Here is a 14,854-nt window from a genome sequence, read left to right on the forward strand (position 1 = left end):
TTATGTGCTAAAAATAACTACCAAAGAAAGAGCTTGAACCACATCTAATATGTGAGATTCTGTAAATGCTAAGAACATATGTTTGTGTGCAGAAATTATTTATAAACGGGCAGATAACTTTTTATTTGTTTATACTTATTTTTTAAGAGTTTAATCAAAACCGTCTAGAGCACTTGGCGTGATGCGCGTAATGGGGGCGGCGGCACTGTATATAACATTAATATTTCCTCATTTCATTAGTTTTATCTTATCCTTTTAGTGTAGAATAAGTAAAGCTGCTTGTTTTTAAGATTCCAAAAATGTTTAAAAGTAAAATTTTTACGCTGATTCAATTTCTAGGCTGCTTTAACTCAGTGGTCTTAAAGCGGTCGTCAATGTCAAAATGATCTGAAGCCTTTATACAATCACGCAGTGTGAACTGCACGGCCATTGATTTGTGAATTTAAAGAAAACGAACCAATGACGGCACAGAACGCACAAGCCAATGGTGAGCGAGCCCGCTCAAGCCCGCCAAAAGGGGCGGGGTCTCGAGCTATATAAGCTGCCGTCTCACCATGACAAATCAATTAATTCTCCTTCAGCGATGCATTCATTGATTCATACATTGAGACTTGAAGCTGCCTTCACCTGCAAGCAGTTTGATCAGCTCGCTGCTTCGAGCAGCCTGCAGCTCTCGCCGCTCTTCAGCTCGCCACTCAAGGCCCATTTATACTTCTGCGTCGAGTGTACGCCGTAGGCTACGCGCGTAGCCGACGCCGTCGTGAGCATTTATACTTCTGCGCTGTTGTCTGCGTCAATGTGCAATTACACTTGCAGACGCTAGTAGGCAGTGTCCTCGGGCATGTTGGTGTAATCAAGAGAACAGCCGAAGAAGAAGCAGCTTGGGGTTTCTATGCTCCACTGTGTTGTCTCTGTCGGGCAAAAAGAAATGGCGAATGAAACAGAGCGGATCGTGTTGGAATTAGAGCTGATCGATATTGAAAAAAAGTTACTTTTATTGAAATTACTCAAATTAAAAAGCAGAAACGAGAGAAGGCGTCGGAGGAGGAGATGGTACGTGCGACCTGTGAACCAGTTGAGGCAGAAGGACGGTGAATTTTCTGTGCTTGTCCGGCCACTGAGAGATCTCGATGAGGAAATGCACTTCAGATATTTTCGGATGTCGGCGGCTAGATTTGACGATTTGGTTCGACGTGTGCAGCCATTTATCTTACATCAGTGTACACACAGTATGCCTGTAGACATTACACAGAGGCTAGCAATCACCCTGCGAGTTTTGGCTTCGGGTGGAAGCCAACAGGCTGTAGCAGCTAGCTACAAAGTGTCGTCAAGCACCGTGTCTTCCATAGTGTCGGAAGTCTGTAAAGTTTTGTGGAAAGCACTGCAGCCAGAGTTTCTTCCCTGCCCCTCAGTCGCCCAATGGGAAAGTATTGCTGCTGATTTTTGGCGACTGTGGAACTTTCCGAACTGTGTTGGCAGCGTCGACGGAAAGCATGTCAACATAAAAGCACCACCGCACGCCGGGAGCGACTACTACAATTACAAGGGCACACACTCTATTGTTCTGATGGCTACCTGTGACGCCAGATATCGCTTCACCATGGTGGATGTCGGGGGGTACGGGCGGGAAAGTGACGGTGGTGTGTTCAAGGAGAGCCGATTTGGTTCTAAGCTTCTCGAACACAAACTGAATCTGCCCCCACCAGCCAATCTTCCTGGAAGTGGAGTCCAAACCCCAAACGTGATAGTTGGTGATGCTGCATTCCCCCTACACAACAACCTCATGCGTCCATTTCAAGGTATGTCACAGACAAAATGTATTTACTTTAATTGTACTTTGTTTGTATATATAATGACTGCCATTGCGTGCTGTGTATAATGCTTGCCCATTAATAATGTTTTGCTTTGCTATATAGGGATGAACCTGCCCATGGATAAGCAGACCTACAATTACCGGCACTCCAGAGCCAGGCGGGTGATTGAGAATGCCTTTGGCATTTTGGTGGCAAGGTGGCGAATCCTTGGGCGACCATTAGAATGTCTACCAGACAAAGCTGTTGACATTGTGAAAGCTTGTTCTGCTTTACACAACTCCCTGGCATACACTGATGAGGTCAGCACTCCTGTTAGCAGATACATCCCTGCTAATTTCACAGACTCGAACACTACAGGGCCACCTCAGCTAGGCGAGTGGCGCAGAGTGGTGGCAGGGGACACAAACCTATTGGAACCACTGGATCCACGCCACCTTTCAAGGGCCCGCTCCACCCGAGCTGCAATTGGTGTGCGGAATGACCTGATGGCCTTCTTCCAGTCACCCCACGGAATTGTTCCATGGCAGAACAACATAGTGTGTCGTGGTCTGCTTGGTCAGTAAATTGTACTGGTTTAAAATAAATGACATGCAACCATATTATTGTTTTGTTGTTCTTTATTTGCACAATAGAAGTTGCAAACATCAGGAACAGACAGTATTTTTATCTTAAAGTACAAAAGTGCAAACTACACGTGTGTATATATACAGATAAAACCTGCACAATACATGCAAAAGTCAAAACCATATATACAAATGGCCACACCGTGTGTACATATAGTGCAATGTATTAAAGGTGCAATGGTCTAAACATTTTTATATTAAAATAGATTAAAAAGAGCTTTATGTACACAGAAGATATATATATATATATAAATATTAAAAGATGCAAAAAGTGCAAACTATAACCTGCACAATAGGTGCAAATGTTCACAATATGAAAAGGTGCAAAAAATGCCAGGCACAATAGATGCACATAAGTAGAGTAAAATGTCCCAAAAAAATGAAACCAATAATGGGTGCACAATGTTAAAAAGTAATAGGTGCACATAAAAATGTATTAAAAGATGCAACAAGTGCAAACTATAACCTACACAATAGGTGCAAATGTTCACAATATGAAAGGGTACAAAAGATGCCAACAATAACGGGCACAATAAATGCACTTAAATCTTAAAATGTCCAAAAAAAAAAGTAAAAAGTAAACAATAATGGGTGCACATATAAAAAGGTCTTAAACGGTGCAAAAAATGCAAACAACCTGCACAAACGGTGCAAACAGATTGTGTATATATGTAGCAAAAAGTAACTACAAAAAACTAAAAAAATACAACCTGCACAAACGGTGCAAAAAGTAACTACAAAAAACTAAAAAAAATACAACCTGCACAAAAAAAAAGCAAAAGTGCAATAAATGTCCTGAGTGCACAGAATTAAAAGGTGCAAAGTTGCTGGAGTGGGTATGAGTGTTTATTTTTTCTGCTGCCACTCAAACAGCACCTTGGACACAGCAAACATTGCCTGCGCCCTGTGCTCTTCAGACACCCTCCGCAGCATGTCAGCAACAGTGTGCCCAAACCTGTCGCTCTCATCACTCCCTTGACTCAAACGCTGGTGCAGTTCAACCCGCCGTTCCTCCAATTGAGCCTCCAAACGAGTAAACTGCGTTTGGATCCAGTCATCATGTTCCTTCCTCTTCCTTTTCGGTGTCATCCTTGGGCTGGGTGACGGAAGAGATGGCTGGGGGAACGGAAGAGATTGCAGGGGGGACGGAGGACTTGGGTGGGGGGACGGAGGACTTGGGTGGGGGGACGGAGGACTTGGGTGGGGGGACGGAGGACTTGGCCGGGGGGACAGAGGACTTGGCTGGTGATGGAGGCTACTGCTTCCTGGTTGAAGGTTGTTGTGGTTGGCTGGAGGTCTCACAACAGCCAAAGCAGTGGAGGATGAGGAGGTCGAGCTTGCATCGCTCCCATCCTGTGATTATGAAAGAAATAGCAAATAGTACACGTTAGTATACATCCCACTGATGCATCCAGTGTTTATTCACAGATGAACAAAGCTATGATTACTGCATATTCCTATATTACAATTGCTGTGTTATGTTCTGTTTGCATTATCTGCAAGCCAGATATAATTAGACCCTATAAACTTACATGTAATATAAATACAACCTACAAAACCTATAATATCAACCTATGACACATACATACATGGTCTTTGTTTCACATAAGCATCATCTTTGCAGAAAACGCCATTTGCGGCATGATAGCATTGCTAGTTAGCTAACGCTAGCCTAAACACAACAAAGGATATGTAAAATTTACCTTATCGTCAAAGTTTGACTCTGTAAGCTGATGTTTCACGTGGGGGGCCAGCCAGGAGAGAAATAAATAAAACGGCGGGACTTTTTTTCCGCCTGGATCTCCACTTCTTGTGGCGAGTCTTTTGCGCAGGCGAACGTACTTGTCCCTGGTGCTCTTCCATCGTTTTAGACATTCAGCCACCTCCAAACCAACGTTGGAAGAAATCTCTCTCCACGAATTCGCGGACATCTGGCAGTCTTTATAATCGGCTGAAGAGGAGTCGTATAAATGGCTGTATTTCCTCACCTCCTCAATTAAACGCTCGGTCGCTTGATCCATATCCACGTTCGACATGTTGTTCGCTGTACTTCGGGATTTAAAAATGGCGGGCGGCGCAGAAGAACCAGAGAAGAACATGCCGGAAATAACACGCCGGAAATGCGCCGGTACCAAGCCGACCAATCACAGATCTTGCGCTCTGCGTCAACGCGACGCGTAGTTACATTTTTGGAGAGGTGCACGTCGTGGTACGGCGTAGGGTACGGCGTATCCAACGCGTCTATGCGTAGGGTACGCCGTACCCTCTGCGTGCACTCGACGCAGAAGTATAAATTGGCCTTCAGACCACTGCTCTCTTGCAGCGCTGATCGCTCGCCACTCTCAAGCTGCTCTGTTCCCACGCCGCTCCTAGCAGCCTAGTCAGTGCTTTGCCCCCGAGCCACCTGCAGTGCACTACGATGTGTCCTTTGCAACGCAGTTGCTTCTTAAAGAGCTTTTAAAAGAGCAAATTTCTGCGTTGTTGTTGCAAATCGAGCCCCTCTGCACACTGATGTGTCACAATGAGTGTCTGGGCAAGTCCCATGCAGAATCCTGTCATTGCGAGAGTATGAGTCCCTGTGACTCTGCCCCTCTTTTTAAAAAAACAATTTAGCCCCTCACCACATGGGCTGAGGCCTGGCAGGCCATCCCCGGAGTGTCAGCTTGGGTTCTGAACATAATATAATGAGGTTATGTACACCAATTTGCTCAAAGGGCTATGTTTTCAACAGCGTGGTCCAAACCTGCGTTCCGAGGTAAACACCATGCTGGCGAAAGGAGCCATAGAGGTGGTTTCTCCAGCACTGAGCGAGTCAGGCTCTTACAGCAGGTACTTCCTCGTCCCCAAAAAGGATAGCGGTCTCAGGCCCATTCTCGATTTCAGACATCTGAACAAGGCCATGATAAAGCGCTCATTCAGAATGATCACTTTGAATCAGTTCTTCCCACAAATACGCCCGGTAGACTGGTTCTTTACCCTGGATCTGAAAGACACTTATTTTCACATCCAGATAGCCCCCCATCACAGGCAGTTTTTGAGATTCGCCTTCGAGGGAGTGGCATATCAATACCATATCGTGCTTCCATCTCGGTCTCCGCACTTTTACGAAGTGCATGGATGCGGCTCTCTCCCCCTGAGACAGATGTGTGTGCGCATACTGAACTACCTCAATGACTGGCTCATTCTGGTCCAGTCAGAGGCAGAGCTAATATCCCACAGATCCATCATCCTCAACCATTTCTTGGGGCTCTGGGTCAATTTTGCAAAGAGCTTGTTGGATAATTTTAGACTCGACCCATTTGAGGGCCACATAGCGTCCTCTGGCCATTCAGCAGCTTGTGCAAACCTTTACACCCAGGGCTTCTCCGCCACTCAGAACATTTCAGAAGATGCTAGGTCTTATGAGTTCAGCATCTCCAGCTCTGCAGATGGGCTCGCTTCACATGCGCCTTTTGCAGTTCTGGCTGAAACCACGGGTCCCACCCCTAGCCTGGCAACATGGTCGTTGCTCGCTCAAGGAGTGTCACAACCCTGGCCCCTTGGATGTACCCTTGCTGGTTCAAGCAGGGTGTGGCAATCGGGGCGATAGAGAAGAGGAAGGTCGTCTTCACAGATGCCTCCGTCCGGCATTCAGCGCTTGGAACAACCTGGAAAGTGAGCTGCATATCAACCGCCTGGAAATGGAAATCGAGCTCTCCAGGTTTTCCTTCCTCTCCTGGTTGGACACCTCATCCTAGTCAGATCAGACAACATGACGGTGATGTCCTTCATAAACCACCAGGGCGGCCTCTCTTCCAAGCCCCTCTTCACTCTAGCGAAAACCATCCTAGAGTGGTTCATTTCATTGGGAATGTGACTCGGGGGGTTTGTTAGTCTCTCGACAGTAGCAAAAAGAGTGCGCGTGTTGTTTATGTTTCTGTTTATAATATTTGAAAAGAAGGTCTGTCTAGCTTTGCCTAGTTCCACATTGAAAGCACGAAGACTGTAGTAACGCAACGTTCGCCATTGTTGATGGAAGGCTTGTTCGAGATGTATCGGTGCTGTGCAGACCAATCGCCGTATGACATCAAAGTACAGCGAGATCATACGACTCCTTATGCTTTTTAATCGCTTATGCTTTATTTTGATATCATACACGGATCGGTCTGCGCAGCACCGATGCATCTCGAACAAGCCTGGTTTGTTTGTGTTTCCTGCTGCCTCGCAAGAGTTGTTGAGAAAGATGAGACGTATACAGTGACGTAAGACCTGGCTCTGTGGTGGCTTTCTAACATGTGGAAAGGCAAACCGGTTCTTAGAAGGCTCGTCAGTCGAACCAACTCCGAACTGGCACCAGCACTGGCTCTGAACTAGCTGACTCTGATCTGGTTCTTAGAGGCCTTAAAGGGCATATTGCAGGTTAGAGATTCCAGTGAGTCAATGTGTAGAAAAATAATGTAGGAACTAGATTTTCCTTTAAAAATACTTTAAAATACACTATTAAGGCTTTTGGAGTCGTTTTTGTGAGAAAATTTTACTTCCGCATCTAAAAATGCCAAAACCGGACGTGACATAACGAGAGGGAGAGCGGTGAATCTCAACGATAGGAAAACAATGGATCGCAATGACAGCTCGGACGCTGAGGACATTATAAATGTTTATTAATACTCATATGGCAGACCACAGCCATACAATTATGACACACAATTAGGGACAGACCAGGATTAGACAGAACAACGATTACAGGAGACAGATTGAGTATTTATGTGAGGAGAAACAGTGGAGAACAGCGGCAGGTGTCTCGGAGAGTGTTAGCTAGATAAAGCTAGCTAACGATATGATCACTGTGCTCAGATCACAACACTGTACTGATTATTATCATGTATCAGGCAATAGCAAAGCTGGTAACGTTGTCATCTAGTAAGTTATTGATTTACTTACCAATAACAGAAACGTATTGGCTTGACCGTCAGGAAAAGTCACACTCGTTAATATCCGTTCACACTAAACGTTATGTGATATAACGTTAGCGGTTTCTCATCACGACTGATTTGGTAACTTACAAGACTCACGCCACGGTGCACAGTTCACGTTTTCTCCGAGCTACATCTCTGATGGATCCGGGACCGTCACATCTCCCACCGGATCCGGGACCGTCACATCTCCCGCCGGCCGCCGAACCACAGACAGTAATGTTGTGTTATTGTGTTTATCCTTTATTCATTAATTCTGTATTATGGGTTTATTTCCTGCCGATTCACCGCTAGTGTGAGGATGTATATGACGTTATGAGTATGCATTTGAGTGAACTTGAATGTGCATACATGGCATGAATAAAATATCACATAATTCAACTTATTTTCCGAAAAAGTGTGAGACTGTATTCATTTGTGTTAATGTACATACTTTGTATTCATTAATGTAAACACGACGGCAAAGAAGCATCGCGTGTGGATGTTTATTCGTCCTTAGGCAAGCTACACACGAGCCACGCCGAAAGCACATGCTAGAAATAGAACTGATGCGACACGCAAGAGTGTTGGAAGCGTTTCCAGGCAAAATAGAATAGGAAAAGCTGTTTGTCATTTTGACACGAATACATATTAATAAATGACATTTTTATGTGTGAAAGTCTATAGGTTTTGACATAAATGCAGATATAATTGTAATTAAAAAAATGTATATAATATCGATTTTCAAATATTGCACCTGCCAATGCAGAACAAAATATTTTGTAGCCTATTCGGCCGTCAATACTGCCGAGTGTCTTTGCTGTAAGACGTTGTCTTTGCTGTATCAGTAGGCTATATATTTATATAAATATTTATTTATATATTTTATGTTTAACATGAAGTATAGGCCTTCCACTACGTCACCTAGCAGCAGCAGCGCCGCGCCAGACACGCTTCTGGTGTGCAAAGACACAGAAAACGCAACACGCAGCTGAAACGCAACAGAAACGCCACGCTTGCAGTGTGTAGCCGGTCTACAGATAGAAAACGCCACGCTCACGTCACGCAGCCAGTGTGTAGCCGGCCTTACATGAGTATAACAATGTTTGACTCCATCATATCGCCGGGATGATAATCCTCCGGTCTAAAGCACTATACACACCACCGTGTGTTTTGAAGCAGATGCGCGAAGGGAAGTCCCGTTTCTTCACCTGCACAAAACGCCACCATGCAGAATTCCTAACATTTTTTTTTTTTAGGAAACCTGTGGACTCGATGCCCTGACAGGCTGGATAATAACTTACCATGACAATGATAAATTGGAATAGAAAAACTACCGAAAATACACAGACTCTACTGAATACCAACCTATTCTGCACTGAGCCAACGCAGAGCTCGACGAACCACTCCCTCTCGTGACGTAATATGACGCGATGTTGAAAAAAAAGCGCTTTTTCCAAGCGGCCAACGAAATGGCCACTTTATCTACTAAATTTGTGCTCTTATGTCTTTTTAAAACATTTTAAATCCTGCACTACCTTTTCATATGGTATTTTCATACAAGGTTATATATTAATCTCGAAATTTTTTTTACCTGCAATATGCCCTTTAAAGGCCCTCCCTTTGAACCAATCCAGACTGCTGACCTTCGACCCCTGTCGCTGAAAACCGCCTTGCTGCTAGCTTTGGCATCAGTTAAGCATGTGGGAGACTCTCTGTGAGCCCCTCGTGTCTTGAGTTCGGGCCTAACGACCCCAAAGTCATCCTGAAACCAGGACATGAATATTTTCCGATAGTGCTATCTGAACAGGAGCTGAACCTACTCTGTCCTGTCAGAGCTTTTAGGTTTTACATTGACTGTTCCGCCTCCTTTCGTCAGGCGAAACAGTTTTTTGTCTGCTTCGGTGGTTGCACAAAAGGTTGTCTGGTCACAAAGCCCAGACTTTCTAAATGGATAGTCAACGCTATAGCACTCCCTCACTCCTCCTTACGTCTTCAATGCCCCTTGAGTGTGAGAGGGTATTCCAAGGTATGGCCTTCTTGTGGGTGTGGTCCTGTGGCCATGCCGGCCATTGTGGCCATTACTGACATCTGTGCGGCGGCTGGCTGGGCCTCACCGTCCACATTTGTCAGGTTTTATAATCTAGATGTCCCTGCACTACAGGGACACGTAGGACCTTTCTGCATGACTCTGCCGCATTCAGCTTGTGGTTTTCTGTTACGACCCCGACTACGTATGGGTGTAAATATGTTTTATGCTCTTTCCCCATTGTGTTTTGTCTTTTTAATAATCAATATTGATTAATAAGACGAATGACACAGTACTCGAGTAGTATCGCAAGGGAAGCGTACTTGGTTACTACCGTAACCTCGGTTCCCTTAGATATGGAACGAGAACTGCGTTATTTGCCGCACTACGCGAGACGCCTCATGCTGTCACTTCAGTCAAAACCAATCGATTTGCTATGGTGAGACGGCCGCTTATTTGACAAGTAATCTTGTATTGTGATAATGGGCAGTGATGACATAACACACTTTTAATATCCAAGCACTTTTCTGCATCTGTAAACTTGTATATATCTGTAAACACTATATTACATGCAACAAATTTATAACAAATGTAAAACAATCTGCTGCAAAATCTTACAGGGGCCGAACATAAATCAACTTAGGAAAATGAATGTATCTGTAATATGATCATGCATGCTCAGTTTATAAAAGCAAAACTAAACCATTTATTTTACATGTTATTTTGTAGCCTTGAATCAGTTCACTTTGAATCAGTTCTTCCCACAAATACGCCCGGTAGACTGGTTCTTTACCCTGGATCTGAAAGACACTTATTTTCACATCCAGATAGCCCCCCATCACAGGCAGTTTTTGAGATTCGCCTTCGAGGGAGTGGCATATCAATACCATATCGTGCTTCCATCTCGGTCTCCGCACTTTTACGAAGTGCATGGATGCGGCTCTCTCCCCCTGAGACAGATGTGTGTGCGCATACTGAACTACCTCAATGACTGGCTCATTCTGGTCCAGTCAGAGGCAGAGCTAATATCCCACAGATCCATCATCCTCAACCACTTCTTGGGGCTCTGGGTCAATTTTGCAAAGAGCTTGTTGGATAATTTTAGACTCGACCCATTTGAGGGCCACATAGCGTCCTCTGGCCATTCAGCAGCTTGTGCAAACCTTTACACCCAGGGCTTCTCCGCCACTCAGAACATTTCAGAAGATGCTAGGTCTTATGAGTTCAGCATCTCCAGCTCTGCAGATGGGCTCGCTTCACATGCGCCTTTTGCAGTTCTGGCTGAAACCACGGGTCCCACCCCTAGCCTGGCAACATGGTCGTTGCTCGCTCAAGGAGTGTCACAACCCTGGCCCCTTGGATGTACCCTTGCTGGTTCAAGCAGGGTGTGGCAATCGGGGCGATAGAGAAGAGGAAGGTCGTCTTCACAGATGCCTCCGTCCGGCATTCAGCGCTTGGAACAACCTGGAAAGTGAGCTGCATATCAACCGCCTGGAAATGGAAATCGAGCTCTCCAGGTTTTCCTTCCTCTCCTGGTTGGACACCTCATCCTAGTCAGATCAGACAACATGACGGTGATGTCCTTCATAAACCACCAGGGCGGCCTCTCTTCCAAGCCCCTCTTCACTCTAGCGAAAACCATCCTAGAGTGGTTCATTTCATTGGGAATGTGACTCGGGGGGTTTGTTAGTCTCTCGACAGTAGCAAAAAGAGTGCGCGTGTTGTTTATGTTTCTGTTTATAATATTTGAAAAGAAGGTCTGTCTAGCTTTGCCTAGTTCCACATTGAAAGCACGAAGACTGTAGTAACGCAACGTTCGCCATTGTTGATGGAAGGCTTGTTCGAGATGTATCGGTGCTGTGCAGACCAATCGCCGTATGACATCAAAGTACAGCGAGATCATACGACTCCTTATGCTTTTTAATCGCTTATGCTTTATTTTGATATCATACACGGATCGGTCTGCGCAGCACCGATGCATCTCGAACAAGCCTGGTTTGTTTGTGTTTCCTGCTGCCTCGCAAGAGTTGTTGAGAAAGATGAGACGTATACAGTGACGTAAGACCTGGCTCTGTGGTGGCTTTCTAACATGTGGAAAGGCAAACCGGTTCTTAGAAGGCTCGTCAGTCGAACCAACTCCGAACTGGCACCAGCACTGGCTCTGAACTAGCTGACTCTGATCTGGTTCTTAGAGGCCTTAAAGGGCATATTGCAGGTTAGAGACTCCAGTGAGTCAATGTGTAGAAAAATAATGTAGGAACTAGATTTTCCTTTAAAAATACTTTAAAATACACTATTAAGGCTTTTGGAGTCGTTTTTGTGAGAAAATTTTACTTCCGCATCTAAAAATGCCAAAACCGGACGTGACATAACGAGAGGGAGAGCGGTGAATCTCAACGATAGGAAAACAATGGATCGCAATGACAGCTCGGACGCTGAGGACATTATAAATGTTTATTAATACTCATATGGCAGACCACAGCCATACAATTATGACACACAATTAGGGACAGACCAGGATTAGACAGAACAACGATTACAGGAGACAGATTGAGTATTTATGTGAGGAGAAACAGTGGAGAACAGCGGCAGGTGTCTCGGAGAGTGTTAGCTAGATAAAGCTAGCTAACGATATGATCACTGTGCTCAGATCACAACACTGTACTGATTATTATCATGTATCAGGCAATAGCAAAGCTGGTAACGTTGTCATCTAGTAAGTTATTGATTTACTTACCAATAACAGAAACTTATTGGCTTGACCGTCAGGAAAAGTCACACTCGTTAATATCCGTTCACACTAAACGTTATGTGATATAACGTTAGCGGTTTCTCATCACGACTGATTTGGTAACTTACAAGACTCACGCCACGGTGCACAGTTCACGTTTTCTCCGAGCTACATCTCTGATGGATCCGGGACCGTCACATCTCCCACCGGATCCGGGACCGTCACATCTCCCACCGGATCCGGGACCGTCACATCTCCCGCCGGCCGCCGAACCACAGACAGTAATGTTGTGTTATTGTGTTTATCCTTTATTCATTAATTCTGTATTATGGGTTTATTTCCTGCCGATTCACCGCTAGTGTGAGGATGTATATGACGTTATGAGTATGCATTTGAGTGAACTTGAATGTGCATACATGGCATGAATAAAATATCACATAATTCAACTTTTTTTCGAAAAAGTGTGAGACTGTATTCATTTGTGTTAATGTACATACTTTGTATTCATTAATGTAAACACGACGGCAAAGAAGCATCGCGTGTGGATGTTTATTCATCCTTAGGCAAGCTACACACGAGCCACGCCGAAAGCACATGCTAGAAATAGAACTGATGCGACACGCAAGAGTGTTGGAAGCGTTTCCAGGCAAAATAGAATAGGAAAAGCTGTTTGTCATTTTGACACGAATACATATTAATAAATGACATTTTTATGTGTGAAAGTCTCTAGGTTTTGACATAAATGCAGATATAATTGTAATTAAAAAAATGTATATAATATCGATTTTCAAATATTGCACCTGCCAATGCAGAACAAAATATTTTGTAGCCTATTCGGCCGTCAATACTGCCGAGTGTCTTTGCTGTAAGACGTTGTCTTTGCTGTATCAGTAGGCTATATATTTATATAAATATTTATTTATATATTTTATGTTTAACATGAAGTATAGGCCTTCCACTACGTCACCTAGCAGCAGCAGCGCCGCGTCAGACACGCTTCTGGTGTGCAAAGACACAGAAAACGCAACACGCAGCTGAAACGCAACAGAAACGCCACGCTTGCAGTGTGTAGCCGGTCTACAGATAGAAAACGCCACGCTCACGTCACGCAGCCAGTGTGTAGCCGGCCTTACATGAGTATAACAATGTTTGACTCCATCATATCGCCGGGATGATAATCCTCCGGTCTAAAGCACTATACACACCACCGTGTGTTTTGAAGCAGATGCGCGAAGGGAAGTCCCGTTTCTTCACCTGCACAAAACGCCACCATGCAGAATTCCTAACATTTTTTTTTTTTAGGAAACCTGTGGACTCGATGCCCTGACAGGCTGGATAATAACTTACCATGACAATGATAAATTGGAATAGAAAAACTACCGAAAATACACAGACTCTACTGAATACCAACCTATTCTGCACTGAGCCAACGCAGAGCTCGACGAACCACTCCCTCTCGTGACGTAATATGACGCGATGTTGAAAAAAAAGCGCTTTTTCCAAGCGGCCAACGAAATGGCCACTTTATCTACTAAATTTGTGCTCTTATGTCTTTTTAAAACATTTTAAATCCTGCACTACCTTTTCATATGGTATTTTCATACAAGGTTATATATTAATCTCGAAAATTTTTTTACCTGCAATATGCCCTTTAAAGGCCCTCCCTTTGAACCAATCCAGACTGCTGACCTTCGACCCCTGTCGCTGAAAACCGCCTTGCTGCTAGCTTTGGCATCAGTTAAGCATGTGGGAGACTCTCTGTGAGCCCCTCGTGTCTTGAGTTCGGGCCTAACGACCCCAAAGTCATCCTGAAACCAGGACATGAATATTTTCCGATAGTGCTATCTGAACAGGAGCTGAACCTACTCTGTCCTGTCAGAGCTTTTAGGTTTTACATTGACTGTTCCGCCTCCTTTCGTCAGGCGAAACAGATTTTTGTCTGCTTCGGTGGTTGCACAAAAGGTTGTCTGGTCACAAAGCCCAGACTTTCTAAATGGATAGTCAACGCTATAGCACTCCCTCACTCCTCCTTACGTCTTCAATGCCCCTTGAGTGTGAGAGGGTATTCCAAGGTATGGCCTTCTTGTGGGTGTGGTCCTGTGGCCATGCCGGCCATTGTGGCCATTACTGACATCTGTGCGGCGGCTGGCTGGGCCTCACCGTCCACATTTGTCAGGTTTTATAATCTAGATGTCCCTGCACTACAGGGACACGTAGGACCTTTCTGCATGACTCTGCCGCATTCAGCTTGTGGTTTTCTGTTACAACCCCGACTACGTATGGGTGTAAATATGTTTTATGCTCTTTCCCCATTGTGTTTTGTCTTTTTAATAATCAATATTGATTAATAAGACGAATGACACAGTACTCGAGTAGTATCGCAAGGGAAGCGTACTTGGTTACTACCGTAACCTCGGTTCCCTTAGATATGGAACGAGAACTGCGTTATTTGCCGCACTACGCGAGACGCCTCATGCTGTCACTTCAGTCAAAACCAATCGATTTGCTATGGTGAGACGGCCGCTTATTTGACAAGTAATCTTGTATTGTGATAATGGGCAGTGATGACATAACACACTTTTAATATCCAAGCACTTTTCTGCTTCTGTAAACTTGTATATATCTGTAAACACTATATTACATGCAACAAATTTATAACAAATGTAAAACAATCTGCTGCAAAATCTTACAGGGGCCGAACATAAATCAACTTAGGAAAATGAATG

Source organism: Gobio gobio (genome assembly GCF_949357685.1).
Source record: "Gobio gobio genome assembly, chromosome: 5".
Lineage (NCBI taxonomy): Eukaryota > Metazoa > Chordata > Actinopteri > Cypriniformes > Gobionidae > Gobio > Gobio gobio.